Raw genomic sequence first — 24,849 nt, 5'->3', positions numbered from 1 at the left:
ATATCTCATTAATAGTTTTGAAAATACTAATCACATGTTGAAATGATAACAATTTGGATATATTAAATTATATTATGAAAATCAATTTTCCTGTTTCTTGTTTTAAAAAGTGGCTACTAGAAAGTTAAAAATTCCATGTGTGGCTTGCATTAAATTTTTATCAGACAACACTGGGAGAGAGAAAGGTGTCAGGGAAGAGATGGCCTAGCTGAAGAAATGGGTCTGTGTAGACCATAGGACCCGACTTCTCAAGGTGGACTTTCTTATGTTAAAAAAAAAAAGCTTCTAGGAAAGTAATTGCTCATTCAGTACTAAAGGCAAGCAAAAGTTCAGTAATATTTCTAAATGAACCATTACTATATGGGTTTCATACAAACTCTAGCAGTTTCATATATATATATATATATATAGATAGATATATATATATATACATATATGGACAGATATGGGTAAGACAACCTTAGTGTATCAGAATCTGTGGCCCCTTGGACTGACTCTGAGGTCCTCGTGGGGTCTGCAACTGTAACTTTGGAGCTGCATCTGGGTGGCTGTGATGGCACAGTTGGCAAAAGAAAACTGGCTATGTTGGATAGAGCCTTGAGTGTGAGGCGTAGGAGTTGGGACTTTATTTCCTAGGCAGTGAGAAATCTTAAATATCCTACACTCTTCCACCCTTTCCTGTGCTTGTCTAACTGCTGTAGCCTTTTGAGGGGCTCTTGTCTTCCTGCTGACTTTCACTGTTCTTGCAGCTTGGGTATTGTTGGAAGCATCCTTGATGTCCAAAGGAAGAAATTGAAGGGGATTCTAAGAGACTGGGTTGAACCTTTCTGGGTGTCCTCAAACCTCTTTTAGATTCACTGGGGGGTATCTGGTCAAGTCTGCAGGCTTGGGTGACAGCTAAGGAACTGCTATGATCTTGTAGCCAGAGACCCTGCTGCCCTCTTGTCTTCTAAGTCTCTTGAAATCCTTTTCCAGCTTGTGCTAAATGCCTGACTTCCATTTTCAATGTCCTGTCCCGTCCTGAAAGATTTGAAGCATCCAACTTACTGCCAGGTAGAAGATAACTATTACCCCTTGTCTAAAACCTGCATGTTTGAGGCCATTGCCTGGAAAGCAGGCCTCTGTGGGGCAGTGCTTGTGTTACTGCTGGGTGTCATCTGAGGTTGGTGATAATTATAGTCAATGAGGCCCATACCAGAGGGGTTAAAAGGAGACATTATAAACTTGGGTAACCTTGCTACTGTTTGGGACACAAAGATTTATTTTCTGGATTCCTCATGCCTTTCTCAGGAGATTTTGTCCTGTAAGTCTCGTTGACAGATTTATCCTGGACTCCTGTCATCTATGGCTGTTTTCTCACTAAGCAAGTGGAAGACAAAAGCCTGGGAAGGTAACTGCCAACTGAGAGGTCATTTGTGAATTGGCGCCATGAAGTGGACATAAATTATATGGATTCCGCAAGGCCTTAGCCATTGCTTCTGCCTTGTCCTAGATTTTTTCTTTGTGATGGTTTTGCGTTGGTGTTAGTATTATTTTCTGCAGAGGTAATTAGAGATTTAGGTCTTGCCCGTACAGAGACAGAGGCCATCACAATTCCTCTCATAGGAGGGAGGGTTCAGTTACACCCACTAAAACAGGCCAAGGGAAATTCCAAGATCCCGGGCTTTCCAACAGCATTTCCAGGAACACTTGAAAACTGGTGGACTTGCCCACTTCTCCTGCTCACCCCACCATCACCACCACCCACGGACAAGGGGAAGATTGCTGTTTGACTTCGGTTCAGCCTGAGGGTTTTTGTAGGAATGGAGTGAAAGAATAAAGGCAATGAGAGGCAAAATGGTAGGAAAATCATAGAACTTTAGTCCTAGAGAGACTTTTAAAGATATCAGGTTCAGTGTTTTTTTCAGCCTTTCTTTGGACGTGGAATCCTTTGTTCAAACAGAATTGTTATAGTTAACATTTGTTGAGCTCCTACTAGAAACTGGGGAGTGAATTAAATGTTTCACACGTATGACCTCATTCAGTCTTCACAAAATCTCCAGTGGTGGGTAGTGTGATTGTCTTTATTTTCCAAGCAAAGGAACCAAGGCACAGACGTTCAAGAACACACGTGAGGTCACAGAGTTAGGAAGAGGTGCAGTTGGGATGGGACCCTGGCAACTGGCATCAGAGCTGGTGGGACCCAAACTGGACATGGTGGGGATGTCCTACATGTCACCTCTATGCCCTAGTGGGGGAATAAAATGAATAGAAAATAAGGGAACTGCTCTGGTTGGAACTGGGGTGAGGTGCAGCCCAGACCTGACCCTACACCTCTCACCCCCTCACCCAAGGGCCCTTAAGGAGAGCTAACCTCCTGGTCTTGTGAAGTTCCCTCATGTTCTTGGCTGATGAAGCTGAGAAGCTGTGTTTGAAGGTGCTGGGGCTTGCCCCAGGGTCTCATAGCCCATTGATACCAGAGTCCAGCCATTTTGATTCCCAGGCCACTGCCAAATCCAAACCCCCAAACAGCAACACCAAGACACCTGACTGCACCTGAAATCCTGTTGTACAATTTTCTCAGAGCTAAGAAGTGACAGAGTAGACCAAGCCCAAAGAATAACTAGAATGTTCTATGGAAACACACAATTTTGATACAACTGGGAAATGGCACCAACCCTTCCACGTCCCTGCCAACAGCTGATGCCACAGTTGTTTGGGTCAAAGCCTGATTTCCCAAAATGATGCCCACCAAATGCCCGAGGATTTATTCTTAGAATTTCTCACATGGTTTTGGTTGTTACCAAGGCAGCATCCTTCAGGGTCTAAGCTAACGTGTCCTCCCTGCCCTGCTGACACTTTGGAGTCTGGTTTCTTTTGCTTTGCTGTGCTAAGAGCCCTTCTAGAAGAGCTATTCCACAATTTTTTAAAGGGGAATTCACTGCCCCTGTCTTCCTCCTTTTAGTGGACTTTCTCCTTCTCAAAGAAAGGAACTTGACATTTTTTAATTCAAACTCCCCCAAGGGACTTAAATCTGCCCTGAGGTTAAAAAGGTGCAGGCAGTCCTACTGAAATTCAGTCTTAGTTACTTACTCCACTGCCCACTATGGGTGCCCAAAGGCTTCATGCCTGAGCAAATCTTCCCTGGTCTGGGGAGGGAGTGAAAGTGTCCCTTTGGATACAGAGGGTGGAGGCAACACCTGGAAAGTTACCTGCGGGGGTTGGGGGGGGGAATGGTTGCTTCTCTCTCTCTCTCTCTTTTTTTTTTTGTGATTTTTAATAGCAGCTCCATTCAGAATTGCCAAAATTTGGAAGCAAAGAAGATGTCCCTCAGTGGGTGAATGGATAATTAACCTGTGGTATATCCAAACACGGAAATTTACTCAGCACTAAAAAGAAATGAGCTATCAAGTCATGAAAGGACATGGAGAAACCTAAAATGTGTATTACTAAGTAAATAAGCCAATCCAGAAAGGCCACATACTATATGATTCCAACTGTACGATATTCTGGAAAAGGTAAAACTATGGAGATGGTAAAAGATCAGTGGTTGACAAGGGTTGGGGGGGAGGGAGGAGTGACTAGGTAGAGCACAGCAGTTTTTTAGGGCAGTGAAACTACTCTGTATGATATTATAATGGTGGATACATAGCATGTACAATGACAAGAGTGAATCCTAATGTAAACAACAGAGTTTGGACAATGATGATGGGTCCATGTAGGTTCATCAACTGTTGGTTGATTCTCTTTTGTAGCCCCATGCTCTGTTCCCAAATATGGATGCTGTCTTCCCTAAGGCTGGATCCGAGGATCCACAAGGAAAGGCTAAATGGTTTCATATCTTTGAAAGGAAGAATTACTTTTTTTTTCAAAACTTTCAAAACTTCTTCCTTGCAGCCAGGGCTGGTTTCAGGGACAGGTGACTTGGGCAATTGTATAAGGCACTGAGCTCAGAAGGGATCCTCCCTTGAGTTAATGCTCTGCATTCACCATCTTGAATTCTTAATAATTTTTTAACATGGAGCCTGGCGTTTTCATTTTGCACCAAGCCCTGTAAATCATGTTGCCTGTCTCATCTACAGCCCAGTTTGGGATATGTGTATTTGTGGTGAGCGTAGGATAGAAAAGTTATATTTGTAAGGGAGTTATGACCCATTCTGGCTTGCAGCCTATTTTTTTTTTTTTATAAAAACTTGTTCTAGCATAAGAATATGTGTTTAATTCTGAGTAAAAGAATCTGTGCTATATGAGAAGCATGTGGTTACACTGAATTCAGTATCTCACCTTTGTGAGTTAAAAGACTAGTCATTTCTCAGTGCCTTGTGCTATTTTTGGCTTATAGATCCCGAGACTCCAAAGTATGACCTTTTCTAACCAGTGCTTGCCTTGCTGGCAGTCAAGTTACCATGGGTCAGGGCCCAGATGCTTCATCTGTTGTTTTCCCTGTGGGTACAGAATGAGACTTCCTAATAAAGTAAGGAGTTTCAGACTTGTTTATCATCTTTCTACTTGATAATAATTAAAATAAATCATCAAATTACTTCTAGAAATTTCAGGTCATTACATTCAAAAGACCCAGTGTTATTTTTCAAGGTAAATGTTGAAAAATGCCAACATTGTAACAAATTAGTTTATCCATTTAATCCTCAGTAAAGTCATAATAAAATATATATTGAGTATTTGAAAGAAGACATTAGAAAGTAAATATTTCATAATACAGTTATAATTATTAGCAAGATTATCAACATCAGGTTTAAGATACTACAATGAAGAAAAATAACAATAAAATAAGGGAAGAACATAAGTAGTTAAGTTATAAAAAAGGATAATGTAATTCTTAATCTCATTTGTCAAGGAATGTCAAAAACCAGAAGTCTACTTTATTTTGTAATTTAGAGTGAGGCAGGGGCCAATTAAGCCCTGTCATCTGGTTCTGTAGCTCTACTGTTGTTTGTAAATATATATGGAGCACTAGGCATGGCTGGGTAGTTTTGACCTGTCTTCTGCTCTCTGCCTTCTCACAGAAGCAGATCAGAATGCTGACCCTCATTTTGAAAGACTGAGTGATGTGTTTGGGGGTCTTTATGCTTTCTTCAGACGTCAAAAACTCAAGGAACTACAAGGGGCCACATGGGCAACCAAAATGGGTGTGTGCCTGGGTGGGGACTGGGATGAATTGGAGACCCATGTCCGGTCTCAAGTGGCCAGCCCTATGCAATTGACCGGAGGGAATAGTGTTGTCAGAAGTTCTGATTTTTCACAAAGTGTAGGTCATCTTCACTGAGAGGTTTGGAATGTTGGCTTGTGAATAAAAAATTTAAAAATTCCACTGTCCAAAAAGCATACAAGCATCTATGGCTACATGCTGTCATGGGTTACCCATCTTCAGCCAGTATCCTGTGTTCTTGTGTGGCCTGGGACATGGGTAAGAGTAGAGGGCAAGGAAGACATCTTAGGGACCTTGTTTCCAGACTCAATTTATTTTCATCAGCTAGAGTAAACAGATTCCTTTTTCATTAGGTTATGGGATGACCCTTTTCTTGTTCGAATTTCACATGGTACCTTATTCGTGGACTCCATTTGCCTAATTACAAAATAGGAGGGAAAACCTCCTGATCTGTACTTCACATTGAAGATTAGAAAATAAAGGAGTAGGTACAGACATTTCTGACTGAGCGGTGTGCAAAGACCACTGGAGAAAGGACCACAAAGGACCACATGGAGAAGAGGGGAAAAACATAACTGTCTGGCTATTATTTGACTTAATCAACATAAAAGCTCTGCATACCATTCTGACATATATTATGGAACTGAGCATATTTTAATGGGGAAATGACCTAAGTGACCCCATCATTCTTCACTTTCAACCTTGAAATTTTATGAAATCAAATAATTGACTTTTTAGGATTTATGAACTATTTTCCTTATTGGTGAGCTCTTAGTCTAAGCTAAGTATTTTTGATCAAGTTAGTAAATAAAGCCATTATAATTTATTTGTATATAGAATTATAATCATTCCTGTGTACAATTTATAACTGTGGATGTTAAATTTTATGGAACCAAATAACTAGAATATTAGAATAATCTGTGTCTCCCACTAGCAACTTTCTTAGATTACCCATCTTTATTTCTGAAAGCGAGCCAAAATTGGTTTATTTTGATGGAAATGTGTGTGTGTGCACATTGTGTGGGTTGTGCATGCATATGTGCTCATGGTGTGATGGTGTGTGTGTGTGTGTGTGTGTGTGTGTCTTCCCAGAGAGCAGCTTTTGATATTTACAGACTCAATGCTGTGGCCAAAGTTCATTACAAGACACCCACCTTCAGGGATGCATATAATTCTTGCGATTATCCCTAATTTCTGTCTTGCTCCTTGCTCGCTGTTTTGGTTTCGTGCCTAGCTCATTTTCCCTCTCACCAGCTTAGTGACTTGTCTCCTAGGACTCTCTTCAAAGCCAAGTGTAAATCTGCTAATGACTGACTTCTTTCTAGTTTTACTTTTCCAAATCTTCCTTCTGAACCATCAGAGGCCATCTTCCCATCATATTTCTTTTTCTCCCTTCCCCTGAATGCTTCCTACTTAGCCCTATACTTCAAATCCTTTCTTCATTTCTTACAGTTTAGTTTACTCTTCTGTCTTTCAACCCCACCTTGTTACCTAATTTCTTGAATTTAGATCTCTTTCTTGCTTCCAACCCATTTTCCTTCCCCATTCAGAAAAATGCTTTTTTTCTTTGCTGCATCATCTCTCCTGAGAATTGAACTCACAATTTCCCCCTCATCCCTCTCCGCCCCCATTTTGTCTCTTTCCTCTTTTCTCCTCTTCTTTCTTTGAGCCTTCTTATATTCTCAGCTATTTTCAAAAAGCATTTAAGGCAGCTTGCAAAGATGTTTACAATAGAGTGAATTAGAGAAAGAAATTTAAGAGTGAGACATGAAGAGAGTTGGGATAGAAAATGTGATGTGAATGAGAAGTGAGGTTAGTACACAACATCAGCCATAGTCGAATTCCCTGGGGACTCCTTGCTTTTTCCTCTTGCTTGTCTTGGTGATCTTTCTATCTGGAAGCACGTCAGAGAAGACTTCCCGGAGCTCAAGGGTCAAAAGGCGCTGTGATCACTTAGTCAACAGTTTGTTGGTGCCATAGCTAAAAGCTGGGGTGACAACAACTGGCCTTTGGAGAGTGTCCAAATACCAGCCATTTTACTCCTGACACCAGAACTTCTTGACAACTGCTTTTCAAAGGGAAAATGCCAGTCATGAAAGAGTTGGGTGTCACCTCCCAATCTGCATCTAGGCCTCATCACATGGTCACCCAAGAATGGATTGTGGGTCATCCCCAGTTGCTATCAAGTCGCCTCCGCCGGACTGCACTTGTCATTCCCTTTCTAGTTTTGCAAAAGCCCTGTGAGAAGTTTCCAGAGCTCTCTTCCATCATTCCCTTCAGGCCCTGGGCTGGAGGCCATTTCTGTCTCCGGAGTTTTTTGAGGCTTGCGACCATGGCAATTTCTTGATGGCTGGTTCTACTATTGATCTTGATTTCCTTAACTGTTTCTTCTTCTTTCTTCTGGAAATTTATGCCTGTCTCTGGCATCTGCCCTGTTCTCTATGAACACTCAGGCAGAGAAGTCATTTAATTTTTTTTTTTTTTTTGCCTCTTCTGGCAGTAAACTTCCCTTGCCATTTCCCTGACCCCTTGTTCCTTATGTACTTAAAAATGTCTTGTTTGTTTCAACCTCTTTTATAATTTATCTTGCGTTCATTCTGCACCTTTGCTTGTCTTATCATTTTTTCCACTGCCTTGATTTTCCTCTGTAATAGTCAAGGACCTCCTCCACCTGTATTTTATATCTTACCTAAATGCCCCTTCTTTGTCTTTGAATGATCTTCCGGACTCCAGCTTCCTCTCCCCTCATCTCCTCCCTCTCCCTTGCATGCACTGCCTATTTATTTATTACCATGCACTGCCTATTGGCCGGTAACCACTTACATGGCTTTTCCATTTTTTCTTCTCCCTTGAACCCTATTGCTTTATCCCACTGTCACTCTTGCCATAACTTTTCAGCCACCTACGACTCTTCTGAGTTGAGATGACTTGCTGCTGCCTCTGCCGCAAGTGCAGTATGACACAGAAATCCAGCCCACCCGTCTCTTCTTTCTTCTTGTAATAAAGAGCCACGTTATTTCAAGTGCCTACCCATCGTATAAGAAATCACTCTCCAACCATATGGCATAACTTATGGCGGCAAATAAAAAATCCCCAATGTTTTGCTCCTCACAAGTTTTCACTTCCCCAGCACAGCTTGGGAAGTCCAAGACGTTAAAATCCCTACGGAGTGCATATTTTCATGAAAATTCACTTTCTACTTCTAGAATATTTCTTCTACTCACAGAGACTTGACTTTTCAACAACGTTATAGAGTGTCACAACTTTTCTAGCCTGACACCCACCTCTGCCTGTGCTTCTTTTTTAAGGAAGGCAATTTTGAGTTGTTGACCTAGTTTGTTTTCCTCAATTCATGGGCTAGAGGAGTTATCCTAGTATAAATATAGGCTTTAAGCTCTTTTTCACTCTAACTTATGAATCAAAGCTCACATTAAAACAAAAAGGTGTATTTCATTTAAGTGGATTCTGTTTCTGGCGTCTTGTGTGAGTGGATGCAGGGCTACTTTCTACAGGGCTTACAGTGGTAATACTGTAACATTCCCTCAAACAGCCACTCATGTGCAAAGCCAGGGCATTGTAAGCAGTTGTGGCAGCCACATGGGGTCCCCTAGGACCTGACCTTTCTCCAGAGATGTTATAGAACAGCTTTGGAATTAAAAATAAGCACTAAATATACTTTGGTGTGGTGTATGTTATGGAGATAACTTCTGTAATTAATTGACTGATTGAAGTGATTGACTCATTCATTGATTCGTTCTTCATTCCAAAGACTTTCTGAGACTAGGAACAACGCTGGCCATATCATCACTTTGATTCAGTCCATGTTCACACAGTTTGGTAGAACTAATTTTTCCAAGGCTATGGTCCATACCTGTTTATTAGGTCTTGACTTGATTACTGTTGACTGAGAGGTTTCCTGAGTGGTGATTTCCTATGTAGTCATTAGAGCATCCATTGCTTGTGGAAAGAAATCAGCAGACATGGGTTATTCTCTGGGCTCCATGCCTAGGTCACCGTGGGGTAAATGACTTAACTGTTGATGTCTCTTTTTCAGTTTATATGTCTTAAGAGCAGTGTTTTTCTTTCTCCCTGGCTCCCAGTGATGCCTTGAGAGAGATATAACATGGCTCTAGGAAGCAATTGAAAGGAAGAGCCGAGTACTGGTTAATACTACTGGTTAAGTAGATTTGCACTTATGATGTTAGATTTAACAGCCTTGCCTGGTAGATTTCCAATCACTGGTCCTTTGAAAGCTCTACTCTCTGAAGTCTTCTAGAATTCCCAACATATGATACAGAGATGATAGATTTACCTGTCCTAACATCTTAGAGGGTGTTCTAGAAGACAGGGACTTTAAAATTTAATTGATGGCCATCACTTCCACTTTTTTCTGTGTCTCAGTTACACACCCTCAAAATGATCACCTTTGAAATATGATGCTGGATCATTTATTAACCTTTAAAGTATACCTTGGGTATATGCAATGCTATGTTCTTACTGTTAATTCTTGGATCATGTTCTCAAAGGTGGCTATATGTAGCACACTGCCAGGGAATTGGGGAAAATTTTCCCTTTCCTTCCCTAGGAAAACCAGTAAACAACGTTCCCATCCTTATTATAGTTCCTGATATATTTTTTTTTACAAGAAAAACACTTTATTCCACAATTAAATATAGGATGGTATCAAAATAGCCCTAGGAGGAGTAATATAGATTTACATTTAAACCAAGGTTTAAACACGTGATACTGGACTCTTTCCTGGGCAGATTTGGCTAATCTGGAGACATCCTAGGTTCCTGAAATATAGGAGTGAGACCTGAAAACAGATTCTGTCATCTTCACAATTTTGCATTTTGCATTTTCTCAGTCCTTCTTATCACTCTATCCCAGCTACTTTTCTTTTTTAAATTGAGATTTAGTTGATTTACAGTGTTATATAAGTTTCAGGTGTACAACATAGTGCTTTACAATTTTTAAAGATTTTCCGGGATCTAAGCTACTTTTAAGAGGCCTTAATTTGCTTTGCAGAGCCCTTGATTCTTCAGATTCCATGATATTATACTTTTTGACTAAGGTGGAGACAAGTTCCACAGAGCAGACTGGTGGAGATGGGTCGAGTGTTGTGGGAGGATCATCAGAAAATAACCGAGCTTTCCCCACCCCCTCAGCCAGGAAGGGGTCAGAGGACCCTGTTTCTCCAGTGGCTTCTGTTCCTGCCACTCAGCACAGAAGTTTCAGATGGGGCCAACACATCTTGAAGGGCTAGCAATCTCCTTTCTTACCTCTAAAGATAAGCTGTTTTGTTTTTATCAGTCCGCTATTGCCTCAATACCATCCATAAAAAACTACTGCAAAACCTGGTGGCATACAAAAAATATTTCTTGCCTACATGTGTGTTGGTTGGCTGGTCCAGGCCCGGCTGGGTGTGGCTTAATTTGTATCTGTGTTCAGGTCTGCTTCATGTGTCTCCTGTCATTATAGGACCTGCAGCTCCAGGAAGCTCTTCTATGGCCACATATAAAGAGAGCAAGCCTGCTGAGCAAGCCAATTTCCAGTTGTTCTAGCAAACGCCAATAAGCCAAGGCAAGTCACATGACAAAACCCAAAGTCAAGAGTTGGGAAACAGAATTTTGTTGACCAGGAAGCCATGTTGAGGGTGTGACTATTTAATACTACTGTAGGAGATTGGGGCCGATTATTAAATATACCCCTGGCTCTGATCAAATAACATTAAAACTATTGGACATCCTCAAAGACTAAGACACTTAAAAAAGTGGTTGGACTTTTAAAGGGTAAATATTAATAAGAATAGCATACATTAATTTTTATGGTAAATTATAAAATAATAGAATATTTTCTATTATTCTAAGCTCCTCCATATTCAATCTTATTTGGGGTCTCAGACCAAATGTAGGATATATGTGAGCATGCTTGTATTTTTAACCATTTATTGAGCACTGAGTCTAAGCTAGGCATTATGCTAAGTAGTTGTATGTTCATTATCTTAGTTCATCTGTTCCCTGTTCCCATGAATGTGGCATTATTATCCCCTTTTGAGAAGTCTGAGCCTGAGAGAGCTTATGAGACTTAACCAAAGTCACAGAGCTATTAAGAAGTAGAAGCAAAAACTCATCGGGTGGCTTCAAAGCATTTTCTCATATCTACTGTGCTATGTCCTGCCCTCCCACCATATGAAATCAACAAGCTATGATGTCAATGTTATCATTTTCATTTCACAGATCTGCAAAAAGAGAAACAGACAAGGAAAATGGATCGTGCAGCTGACATGGTGCACAGGGGTGGTGCCAGCACCAGAATCATCGTGTCCTAGACCCAGTCCCTTGGTGGCTTCAGTGCTGGACTCAGACTGGCTGCTGGGATTCGTTTATTTTTAAACCACTTGTGCCTGTTGGTGTTCTGTCCTTTCTTCCGGCTGCCTCTTTCTCTCTGGGTTCTTTACTGCTCACCTAGATAGAGCTGCCTCTTTATAGATCTCTTGGGAGGATCATGCTGTGATGAAATCACATCACTACGCTCCCCACCTCTCTGCCAATTTGGGTTTATTTCTGTTCAGACACGGATTTGGCCGGCAGGGCTGTTGACGGTTATATACCGAATTATTTCAGGTTTTCCCCAAACCTGGTCCACAAAAGGAAATCAAGCAAAGGATACTCTGACTGTTTTTAGGAGGCACACTCTAGAGAACAGAGTGCTTCAAGGGCTAGCATCTCCAGGGGCAGGGATGATGACAGCTCTGGACTGATGTGTGTTTAAAACAGATTTATATATGTACATGAAATGATTTTCTAGAGTAGTTTTGGAGGGGAAAAGAAGCCACAAAAAGCAACTTGAGGGAGGAATAACTTGGGGGAACAGCAGCTTGACTTACTTTACTTTGATTATTGGAGTTTTTTGTCTAAGCGTGTACTGATAGGCTAAATCTCCTTCCGTTATACCTCCTTCTGCATCTCCGCTTCAAAGTTGTGGAAACCAGCGGCTTCCCTGAATTTGGTGGCTGTTAGATGAACTTGGGCTCTCCCTGAAAACTTTCTTAGTACCTCCCAGGAGCCAAGGGCAGGCAGGCCCTCCTTTGCCTGGATGTTATTCTGGACACCATGCCCTCCCTGATGTGAAACACCCTCCTCTGTGGTCAAAAACTGGAGCGAAAGAGCCAACCCTGAGGCCAGGATTGGGGAGGAGGAATGTGAGGGGCCACCCCTCCCTCTAGGCATTGATGGCACCACGGCCACCGCATCACTGAATCTCAGTGTTATCAGGTTAACAGAGGTTAAAGAAATAGTGACCTGGGGCCTCCCTGGTGGCGCAGTGGTTGAGAGTCCGCCTGCCGATGCAGGGGATACGGGTTCGTGCCCCAGTCTGGGAGGATCCCATATGCTGCGGAGCGGCTGGGCCCGTGAGCCATGGCCGCTGAGCCTGCGCGTCCGGAGCCTGTGCTCCGCAACGGGAGAGGCCACAACAGTGAGAGGCCCGCGTACCGCAAAAAAAAAAAAAAAAAAAAAAAAGAAATAGTGACCTGAGACTAGCATAGGCTTGGAAACAAACAACTTGTCATAAAGTTGAATGTAAGAGGGAATGAAGTATTAAGCAGGGAAGGGGTCACAAATGCAGCTTCTCATATTGATGTTCTGGTTATGGTTCATTGTTTACTAATATCGGGGTAAGGGAGGGAGAGAAACACAAACCAGATAGAAAATAAGATAAACATGCACAGTGAGAAAAACAGTGAATTGATGGTGGGGAGATTGGGCATTGTCCCTTTCCCGTGGGCAGTTGTGTAGTTTGGGGAAAGTTACTTAATTTCCCTATGCCTTCTGTGAACAGAATTAGGGCCGAGCCCAAACTGCTTCCTGTAGAGAGTTGATTTGAGGATCTAATGAAATAAAATACATGAAAGCATTTTGGAAATGGGAAAGTCCTATCCAAATATCAGGGTTTATTATTCTTTCTTAATCCTGCCATTCCACTGCCCTCTCCTCTCAAAGAACAGAAAAAATGTTGGCACAGGCTAATGTTCACAGTTTGGAAGGAGAAGTAAGTTGTTGCCTTTGCACCCTTCATGCTAACATCTGTCACCCCAGCTCTGACAGCTGCTTCGAAGTTTCCACTCTGAAAGTAACAAAACAGGGTTGGGTCAGCCCCCAGACTCTACTCTGCCATGATCCAAACCTTATTAAAAAATTAACATCTCTTCTTTTTTCCATATGCTTGGAAAGAGGCCATGAAGGAAAGCTCTTGACAATCTTTTTATCCTGTTTTTCATCTGGTTTGGGTTTCTCCCCTCCCCCACCCCGATATTAGCAAATTATAAAATATAACCAGGACATCAATATAAGAAGCAGCATTTTGGAAACCTTCCCCACTTAATAATTTATTCCCTCTCACACAAAACTTTGCAATGAGTTGTTTTGTTTCTCAGTACCCCATCCAAGAAAATTTCCCATTCAGTAATATTAATAATAATATATTTTTAAACCTTGACTTCAAATTACAGTAAGTGCCAAGAGGCTTTAGTTGCTATTTTGTTGAAATAATATCAGGTTCCCTGTGATGCTTTACATAGCTGTCATCTCTGTGATATGATACTTCTATGATTTATTGACTTACTAAAAGTGCTGTCATTGACTTGTCATAATAAACTTTTCTTAAAATATGAAAGCATAGAACATTGAGTAATAGCTCAAACCAGGACACAGCCTCAATTAGGTTGTGGATTTGGATTTGGCGGCCTGAAGTTCATCTTTTATGTCTTGAAGATGAAAGTTCAGCCTTCGCTTCCTCACACTCCTTCCTCTGCTCCCCCTAACCCCTGCCCCGGGCTTAGTTGTCACCCAATAGATGACCTGAAGGACTGACCATAAGTTTCAGCCCAAGGGTCAGTGCTGTGTCTGGAAAGGCTTTCAAATGGCCTCAGCAGAGAGAAATCCAAACTCTGGGATTCTCACCTGACTGATTTGTCTTTGTCAACGGGCTTTGCCTCCACCAGGGTTGTGGAAGGGTTAATCTTTTTCACAAAGGGAAACATGTTTGGCCTTGGAATCTGAGTTCCAAGGAACTCTCCCCCTGCATGGAAGGGGGAGCAGGGAGGAATTTTGAATCAGGGATTACCCAGATAGAGCCATGACAGCATGGAAGTTCGTAGTTAAGTTTCTGCCTCCGTTCAGGGATCTGTACCTCTGTCATGCCTGCCAGATGGTCCTCTTAACTTTGGAAGGAGGTTGATCCTGGTGACCTGACCACTATTATCCATTGAAATATTCATACTCTGACTCTGGTCTTCCCAGATTCAGCTGGCTGTTCTGATAAGTTTGTGGTGATGGGACAGGGTTGGGAGATCCTCCCCATGTAATACACATGTATTTAAAGTGGAGGTTTAGGTAAATCAGTAAAGGTACAAGTCCTAGATCCCAGGAATACAGTAGTGGGGTAAGGTTGGGGGATAAGGGAACAAGAGAAGTAAGGGGGATAAAAGGGAATAAAAAGAAATGAGAAAGGACAAACGAGAAAGTCAAGTGATAAACCACAATCTCGAATAAGGAAATGCAGTAAAGCATTTATGGGTATATATTTTTATAAATATATATGCACAAACACACAGCCAAAACCCTAAAAGGTTAATTAACTGTCACCAAATTACCTTTGAGACTCTAAATTTTAATGTAACTTTTGACCAGATCAAATCTTATATAAACTATTAAAAATTTTTTGGTTTTCTTTATCCACAGAAATTCCACTTGCATAGAAGGGTTGAATGAGAGATTTTGTAATCATTTTTTAACTGAGGGAAACACATTGTGAGGAGAAACCATGTGTATCTGTAGCAATATATAATACATATCTTTAAAGTTTCATTACACTTTAAAATCATTTTGTCAGTTTAAAAGTATAATATATAAACGTATTTAAATACATGAAGAATTTTGAATGCTCACAAAATGACCATGTTTGGATCATCTGGAGTTGTGAAGGCTTGAACAAGGCTCCAACAAAAAAACCCAGCAAACAAAGTTTGCTCAACAAAAACTTGCTTACCGACAGGTAACAAGTCAAGGTGTGTGGTAGGAGACACAAAATTTATGTAGAGAAAATGCTTGTGTTTTAAACCAAAAATTCACTTGAGAAAGACTCCTGATTTTGTTGTTGTTATGATTTCACATTTTGAGGATAAAAAAGAAAGGATACAGAATTTTACTTTCCTTATTCAACCAGCCCTTTTGTGGCTAATGCTTGGTGTTGTCAGTGCCAATGGATCGAAAATATTGAGGGTCGTTCAATTTATTCTCCCAGGGTAGAATGCTAAGAAATCAGTCACTAAACCTATATCACAGAATTGCTCAGAGAATGAGATAAGAAAGCATTTTGAGAGAGACGGCTTTGAATGGCTTTATAAACATAAAATAAAATATTTTCAGTTACCGGTTACTGGAAATGTATGAGATGGTCCTCTTATTGCTACTCTAGATCTTAAGACTCTTGAGAATAGGCATGAGTTAATCAGACAATCAATAGGCTATAGGGTCCAGGAGATACACTAGGCACCGTGAAGATTCTTTCATTTTTTTTCTCTCCTGCAAAAATATTTATTGAGCTCGTATTATCTCCTAGGTCCTTTGGAAAGTGCAACCAACACAGCAGTAAACACATCTTAAGATTCTTCATGGTGTTTACATTCTAGCAGAAAGAACTGATAAAACATGGAAGAGTTTTTTGTTTTTTTTTTTTTTCCCTAAGCCTCAAATTGCTTACAAGCTGGATTGGATTGAAAAGAAACACATTTGAAAGAGCAAAGGCGAGATAGTATATAATAAAAAGGGCATATGTTTGAACACTCAGAACTTCTGAAGAATAGAAATCCATGAGCTATGGAAAACTTTGAAAGGAGATCCAGTGTTTTTGGCCTTGAAAGATGAATGAGGTTGAGAAGGGAAGAGGGAAGGGGTTCTTGACAGGAGGAACATCAGTGGGCGGGGATGAGAATAAGGGGGTCTGCATCCTCTGTATACACAGCGGGTCTAGTTGGGGGCCAAGGATTGGATGGGCATCCTACAGGGAGGCACCCTTTCCTCTTCCTCCTTTAAGCTCGTATTGTTGACAGAATGAGGGAAAGGCTGGCTTATAGCACACGTTAGCATTGGTAATATTCCTGCAGGATGACACACCAAGGGGGTGCCTTTACCCATATTTGAAATCAATGCCTTGTTGACAGACTTTTTCTTGGAGCTGGAACGCAGGAGGACCCATGGGTCTCATGTTGCTCTCCCCTGGAAAAGCTGGTAAGAAACCAGGGTTGGACTTGTAACTCACAGGAGCCTGGCATAGGACATAAGGAATTTGGTGTGGTTCACTCAGGAAACCAGTTGATTGGGACTCAGATAAACCAAACATAAAATGCAAATCCCTATGCTATTCTGAGGTAGTCTATTTCAGGACTAAATTTAAAGGTTTAAAGAGATTTTTCCCCTTGGGGAAGAGTTAAGTGGAGAGGAAGCTATGTAAAGGAAAAGAAGTCAGTTCTTCATTTTTTTTTCAGAGGACATTCACAAGGTAAAAAGAATTGTAGATCCAGATTGAAACAGAAACATGATTAGTTTAGAGAAAGTCAGTCAAATCCTTTGTTTGCTGTTATGGAAACCAAACAACTGCTGAATTGAATGATCCTAATGTTATATTTTTTCTTTTTCAGCTGCTCTTAGAAACTTGTGGAGACACAGCAGAAGTTTACACAGTCTTAGATTAATTCCATAACCTGCGTAAAAAATTAACTGCTTCAGAGATAGACCTAACATTCTGAAAGGAAATGCATGGAGTCTGCACAAACAACCACAGAAAAATAAATGTTACATTCAAAAAATCAAGAAAAGCATTTGAAGAATAAAGTTACAAATTTAATAAACTGCACAGTGGCTTCTTGAAAGACAAGCATGTGTCTTCCAAAGAGGTCTGGTGAGTCTTTGCAGTACAGCGTGAACTAATGTGCTTGTTATATTTTGACATAAAATCCAATATATAGAGAGAAGCAGCTAGGAGCACATGTTTATTTAAAATAAGTGAGGAAAGAGATTGAATAAATAAATAAGTGGGAGAGAATGCACAGATCTTCCTTAAAGAAGAAATCCAAATACTGTAAGTAGATACCCCCTCTCTAGGAGATAAAGCTTAATTCCCCTCCTTCTCAAGTGGGTGTTGGATGTAATGACATGCTTCCAAAGAATAGAGTATGGGAAGGAAAAAGTAGTCACTTTACATTGGAGAAACCTGGCAGATCCCATCTTCACAGAGTGAGCAAGGTGAATATCAGCAGTAATAAATCATGTTGATGTCCACAGAGCCTCTTACATGATGCAATGAGAAGGGTACTTGACCTCTGTGGTATTCTTTCCAAAAATCCACAACCCCAGTCTGGTCATGAGAAAACATGAGACAAACTGAGGAATGTTCTACAAAATACATATTCCTCAAAATGGTCAAGGTCATGGGAAACAAGGAAAGACTGAGTGGGTGTCGCCAGCCAGAAGATTGTGGAGATGTGAGTAAATACACAATGGTATCCTGGATTGAATTCTGGAATGGAGAAAAGGACAGGATTGGAGAAACTGGTGAAATCCAAATGAAGTGTGGAGTTTAGTTAATAGTAAAGTACGAATGTTGATTTCTTAGTTTTGGCAAGTATATCATGGTCATGTAAGATGTTAACACTGGGAGAAGCTAGGTGAAAGGTATATAGGAACTCTCTATTATCTTTACAACTTTTCCGTAAATCTGAAATTATTCCAAATGATTGCTGCTCTTTCTTTTCTCTCCTGTCTATTCTCCATCCTAGATTCCATGAGTGTAGGACTTGTACCTTTATCTAATTTCTCTGTTTCATGAAAGGCAAAACTGCTTTTGCTAAGAAGAAGCAGACAATAAAAAATTCTCCCTCATTTAAAGCTCTTTGGTTTTTTATTTTTGGATTTTTCTTTGGTGCCATGAGGTCCCAGTATATTTATAAAACTCTTGAGTTATCTTTACTCATAAAGTCATGAGAAAGTAAATTTTTTAAAAATCTGAAAATGTTAATACCCCTAAAGATTAGATTCAAAAGACTGTAAATATCTAGATTATCATGTAAAGATATATTTCAAGTGAAACACCAACTATATTTTTAAATGCCACCAATCCTTGAAGTTCTGTTATAAAACCTCACATACTGAGCACAATATTTCAGAATATCCAAGTGAAGAACAAAGGATTAAAGATATACTTTCTTCTTATTTAAGGGTCTTCTTTCATTTTATTGCAGGGCCCTGGGGTAACCTCTCAGCTTCACCCAGTGTTCACCAATCACTTGCTAATAACTGGAGCTGAAAGAGGGCTCTGCCCTAATGCCATTATGTTCAAGAGCCATGATTGATTGTGTTATAGTATGTTTTTGAAACCTAATTACTGTCTGAGTGAGTATCTGAACTCATTAATCTTTAGTCCTGTAAATAAGTAAAATTGACTAAATAACTGGATTTCTCTAATGATGGTTTAGGTTATCTTTGGACCTACTGCCTTGCCCTACCCTCTTCGGGGCAGCAAATTATTTTGCTTAATGGTAATTGCTCCCCAGTTTTGAAATCAATTTGTAAAAGTCGGCTTATAAAACAATTTTCTATGTTGCCCTGTGATTGCTTGGTCCCTACTCTGTCTTTGTGGTATAATGAGCACATCCCGTGATGTGTTCACAAGCCACTGTATTTGCTGATGACCCTCCTTTGTGAGGAGGGTCACATCGCTTAATGAGATAAGAGGCTGTGGTGTGTGTGTGTGTGTGTGTGTGTGTGTGTGTGTGTGTGTGGTGTGAGAGGGAGGGATGGGTTGGAAGAATGGCTTTCTTTTTCCTTACTAACTTTACCTTGGATTTTTCCTCCCCACCAAAAGAGAAGAGAATTTCATATAACATGGCCTGTTTCATATACTCCAAATAAGGTAGTAATCAGTAAAGGCGATTTCTTTCTCTTTTCTCTACTATCCAACTCCAGCATAACTGTGGTGTGGCATTTCACTGTACTTTCTTCTTTCTCTGATTTTTTTTTTATGTTTTTCTTGTTGTTACCATTTTATTATACTTTAGACCTGTTCCCCAGAGAGTATCTCTATGAGGGAGAGGATTAGGCAATGTTCACATGTACTCTGGGACTTCTGTTTCCAGTCAAGATGGAGTAACATAGACTGGATATGGTCTCCCTCTGAAATAATTAAAAATCAACACATTGGACATCAGGCATCAAAGGACAGAGATCCCTGAGAGATGAGAAAAACTTAATTGAGCCCTACAATTGCTACAGCTTATAGTCTTGAGAAAGTTTACAGGCTGTGGCTCAAGGAGAGAGGGCTCCCTGAATGAATATTCAGCTGAGTACTAATCAGCACATGTGAATGAAGAAATTACCCTGGAAGAAGAAAGAATCACTCAGAACTATTAGAGAGAACAGGACCTGATATTCATACAAGGCAAAGAATAGTGATTGTTTCCACCAGTCAAGTTGGAAAACTTCACAATTCTTTGGTCATTGGGTAGAATTTTAGAAGGTTTTTGCTAGAGTAATGAGGAACAAATAGTCCTAGACCTCAGGCTACCTAGCAAAGCTGAAAAGCAAGTCAGGCATAGACCAAATTTTCCAAATAACTTAATATCTCAGGACAAAGTTCAAAAATATTTATGGGAATTCAAGAATATCCAACATCCAACAAAATAAAATTCACAATGCTTAGCATCCAATTAAAAATTACCAGGCATGCAAAGAAACAGGAATATATAACCGATCTGGGTTGAAAATCAATTAATCAAAATCAGCCTAGAGCTGACAATAGTATTAGAATTAGCAGACAGGACATTAAAGACAGTTATTATAACTATATTTCATATGCTCAAGAAGCTAGAAAAAAAGATTGAACAAGTTAACTGGAGACATGGAAGATGTAAAAAAAAAAAAAAAACCTAAAGCAAACTTTTAAAGATGAAAACTACAATATAATGCCTGAGATAAAAAACACATTTGATGGGATTAACAGCACATTAGATATTACAAAAGAAAAAAATAGTGAACTTGAAGACATAGCAATAGAAACTATCCCAAAGGAAACACAGAGAAATAAAGCTCAAGAAAAAATGAAAAGAGCATCAGTGAACTCTGGGACAACTGCAATCAGCCTAGCATGCATATTATTGGAGGTCTTGAAAGGAAAGAGGAATGAGACATAAAAATACTTGAAGTGGGACTTCTCTGGTGGAGCAGTGATTAACAATCCACCTGCCAATTCAGGGGACACGGGTTCAAGCACTGGTCCGAGAAGATCCCACATGCCTGTGGGAGCAACTAAGCCTGTGCGCCACAACTACTGATCCTGCACTCCAGAGCCCTCGAACCACAACTACTGAGCCCATGTGCCTACAGCCCATGCTCCGCAACAAGAGAAGCCATGGCAATGAGAAGCACGCTCACTGCAACCAAGGGTAGCCCCTGCTCGCCACAACTAGAGGAAGCCCGCATGCACCAATGAAGACCCAATGCAGCCCCCCCCCCAAAAAAACTTGAAGAAATAATGGCTAAAATGTTTCCAAATTTGATGAATGCCGTGAATCCAAAGATCCAAGAAATTAAATGAACTCCAATCACAAGAAACATACAGAAAACCACACCAAACATATTGTAATCAAATTGCTCAAAGCTAGCGATAGATAAGATCTTAAAAACAGAAAAAAAAGACAGATTACACACAGAGGAACAAAGATCAAGATGATGGCTTATTTCTCATTAGACACAATGGAAGAGAGAAGAGAGTGGAGCAATGTCTTTAAAATTGTAAAATAACAAAAGCAAAAATTGCATAACCAGTGAAAATCACTTTCAAAATAAAGATAAAATAAAGACTTTTTCAGAAATACAAAAACTGGAAAAATGCATCATCAGGAGAACTGTATCACAAGAAATGTTAAAGAAAATCATTTAAGCAGAGAGATGATACCAGGCAGGAATATAGATCTATACAAGATAATGAAGAACATTAGAAACATTAGCTACATAGGTAAATATGTAAGGCTTTTTTTTCTTATTAGCTAAATCTCTTTAAAAGACAATGGACTGTTTAAAAAATAATAATACAGTATAACACAGTATACGGTATAACATACGTACCAGTAAAACATATGACAAAGGCCAGGAGAGGAGAAATGGAAGTATATGCATTGTGAATCCATTCATAAATTAACATTTACTGTTTATAAGGGTGAAAAACTGTTTATTTAGCATCTATTATGTATTAGACACTGTTCTAGTGGTTACAGATACTATGGATAACAGAAAAGATCCCTGATTTCATGGATTGTACATTTCAGTCAGTTGGCAGTTAACAGACAAGTACACAAACAAACAGGATAATTATAGACAGTTGAAGGTGCCATACAGGAGATAAATAGGATGCTATAATAGAGGATAACAAGGTATAAGGAATAAGTTAAAGTGATCAAGAAGGTTTTGAAATGACCAGGGGACATTTGTCCTGAGACCTGGGAGATGAGAAGCCAGCCAGTTGAGAATCAAGGAAGAGGATTCCAGGTTGAGTTAACTTCCAGGCAAAGGTCCTGAAGGTGGGTAAGAACTCAGCCATTTCTTGAAACTGTCCAAGGGCCAGTGTGGCTGAAATATAGTGAGAGAGGGATAGAGAGGTGTGAGATGATGCTGGGGCGGAGGTCAGATCTCACAAGGTCTTGAAGCCATGGTGAAGGTCAGGGATTTGGGCTTGATTCTAAGCACAGTGGGAAAACATTGAAGAGTTTCAGCGAGGGAGTGGGATGCATGGTTTCCTTTAAACAACAAGACAATTTTGTTATAGTATGGAGAATGGAAGGTAAGGAGCAAGAATAGAAACAAGGAGGCTAGTCACGAGCCTATTTCTGTGGTTGAGGGAAGAGGCGAGGGTGGTATGAATAGAGACAATGGCAGTAACAAGAGAAGTAATTAGATTAAATATACATTTTGGAAGAAGAAAAAGGCTTGATGATTGAATATGGAGGCCAGGGAAGGGGAGAATCTAGTAAGTAGTGGATCTGGGATATGACCCAGATCTGTCTGAGTCCCAATTGTTTTTTGTTTGTTTTCAGAGCTGCCATTAATATGTTGAATACCTGTTATGAATGGCGTATCTCATCAGTCATGAAAATATCAAAAAGCATAAAACCATAGTCTCTGCCATTAAGGACAAAGATAACTGACAATAAAAGAAACATATGCTAGGACCTAAATGATACCAACAAGTCCAATGGAAGAGGAAGAGGATGGATCAAAGAATGCAGACTCAGAGGAGAGTGCTTTCACAGGGAAGGAGAGAGTATTGGGTGAGGGTGAGTGGCCTGAGCAAAGAGCTGGAGTTGGGAATTTACACAGAGTTTTCAGGGAACAATAGCTAAACTATGATGGCTTAATAGTAAAACAAAAAAATAAAAACCAAAAAACCCTGAAAGAGAACTGGCTTTGAATAGGTAGCTGTAGTTCTGGAGTTGGACAGCTCAGAATGATTGAATGGTAGTGCAAAACCTTTAAATGGCAACCTTCAGATAGATCAATTTATCATCATCGCAGAGCTATTGATTAAGATTGGAGAATTGACGTCATACATTACATGCACATAGCAATCATTTTAAGTAAAAGTTAGGAGTAGCAGTGTTTCATTGCTAAGCATGTAGGCACAGCCTGAGACAAATGGTGAAAGCAGAATTTGAAAGGGAGAATCTAGTAAGTAGTGGATCTGGGATTTAACCTAGATCTGTCTGAGGTTTGTTTGAAGTTTTTCTACCACTTCATATAAATGAAAAGTAACTTCTTTACCCCTTCTCTTTCCTTGAGCTTCTTCTTTAAATAAGAATATACTAGTGTTTTTCCTAGTACTGTGGTGGTCACCTGTGACCTGTGATAGTTGGAACGTCCTTGAGCATTATCAGGATGCACAGATGTAAATGGCAGTAGCCTTACCCATTGAGAGTATTCTGAAATCTCTACCAGATTCCGGAGGCACCAAAGATTAACCCTATAGATTGGTCCTATGGAAAGCAGCCTCAACTTTGCCAGTCTTATGGAGTCAAGGAGAGAATCCTCAGAGAAATGATCCACTGGAATTCTTTGGTTTGGTTCTGTAACCAAAAGGTGGCCATTGCCAATCTTGGGCCCCAACTTGAGGACTGCAAGTCTGAAGTTCACAATTTACTAGCTCAATGGCAAATTACTTCCAACTGAGCCTTCTGCAGTGAAACCCTTACTTATTTCCATGTGTTTCCAGCTGTGCAGTAAGAAGAAATTAATCAGTTCTGAAAAAATAACAATAGAATCAAGTCTTATTTCTTTCTTTTTTCCAGATCAAACTCCAAACTCTTTTCAAACAAGGAATAGTTGGCATCAATGATCTTCCTTTTCATCTCTGCTTTCATCCCACTTCCAGTAGTTTGAACTTATTTAAGTTCTAAATACTTTTTTTTAACCTATAAATTATTGGGCAAGTGTGTTATTCATCATATTCTGGCTTTGTACACACACACACACACACACACATACACACTTCACAATTCCTAGACACATGCTCAGTTTAATCAAATGATTCCTACTCTATCAAAGTATTTATTTGGAAAGTTTATAGTTTGAGAATTAATTATATTTTTTAAAACATTATGACTGGCTTGATGATAGCAGTTGAAGGTAATGAGATAGCATTTTAATTCTCAAAAATAAACAATATTAGCTCTATATTACAGCCAAAATATTAGGGCAAATGAATAAAAGAATGTATTTCCACAGGTTGGTGGTTCTGTATACAAACCTCTCACTTCCACACAGGGAATAAATTTAAATTTCTATATTTCCAGAGGCAATAAAGCAAATTTCTGATATTTGATTCATATCACCTTTCAGGCTGCAGTTTCAATGGAGGTCAGTGTTCATCTAACCCATTATATAAGTCAAGCTGTTTCTCTTTGGGAGATGGTTGGTTCACTGGTAATTGCTAATCCCTCTTCTAAGAGCTGGGTGTGTTCAAAAATGAGGAAGAAGAAATTTGGACACTGGTGGGGACCCACTCTTCAATACCAACCCTCTTCTTGAGTGATATTCATCTGCTCCAGCCCTTGGTGATGCCTTGGGTTTTTTCATCTCTGCATATTTGCTGACCCAAGTTTACTATTTAGGACCTTCTGTTCCCCTCAATCTACTTCCATTGCTTCCACCCAGCTTTCCAGGCCCAGTGAAAATCTCACAGCTTTTGGAAGGCCCCCTGACCACACCAGCCTGACCTGATGGCTTTCTCTCTGAGGTCTCTATTTGGCCTTTTTGCTGTTTTGGATTGTTTATGTCCTTCTCATGTCTATCTAGCCAGTCTCCCAACTAAATATAGATAGATGAATATTAAAGATGTTAAAGCAGGTGATCATCTACTGCAGACTTCTCGGTTTTCAAACTTTTGATCCAGTGCTCTTTGGACTGAGTCATACTACTCCTTATTAATTTTACCATGCCCATTAACTTTCAAGGGCAGTGATTTATACATTTATTGAGTCATTTATGCATCACTAAGTAAATAGTCATCGAGCGTCCGCTGGATGCCAGGCTCCATCCTAGACACCGGAGATATAGCAGTGACCTTAAGAGAGTGACCTTGACCACTCTCTCAAAGAA

The sequence above is a fragment of the Mesoplodon mirus genome, assembly GCF_964341445.2.
Source record: "Mesoplodon mirus genome assembly, chromosome: 14".
Lineage (NCBI taxonomy): Eukaryota > Metazoa > Chordata > Mammalia > Artiodactyla > Ziphiidae > Mesoplodon > Mesoplodon mirus.
Note: the sequence above shows the minus strand (reverse complement) of the source record.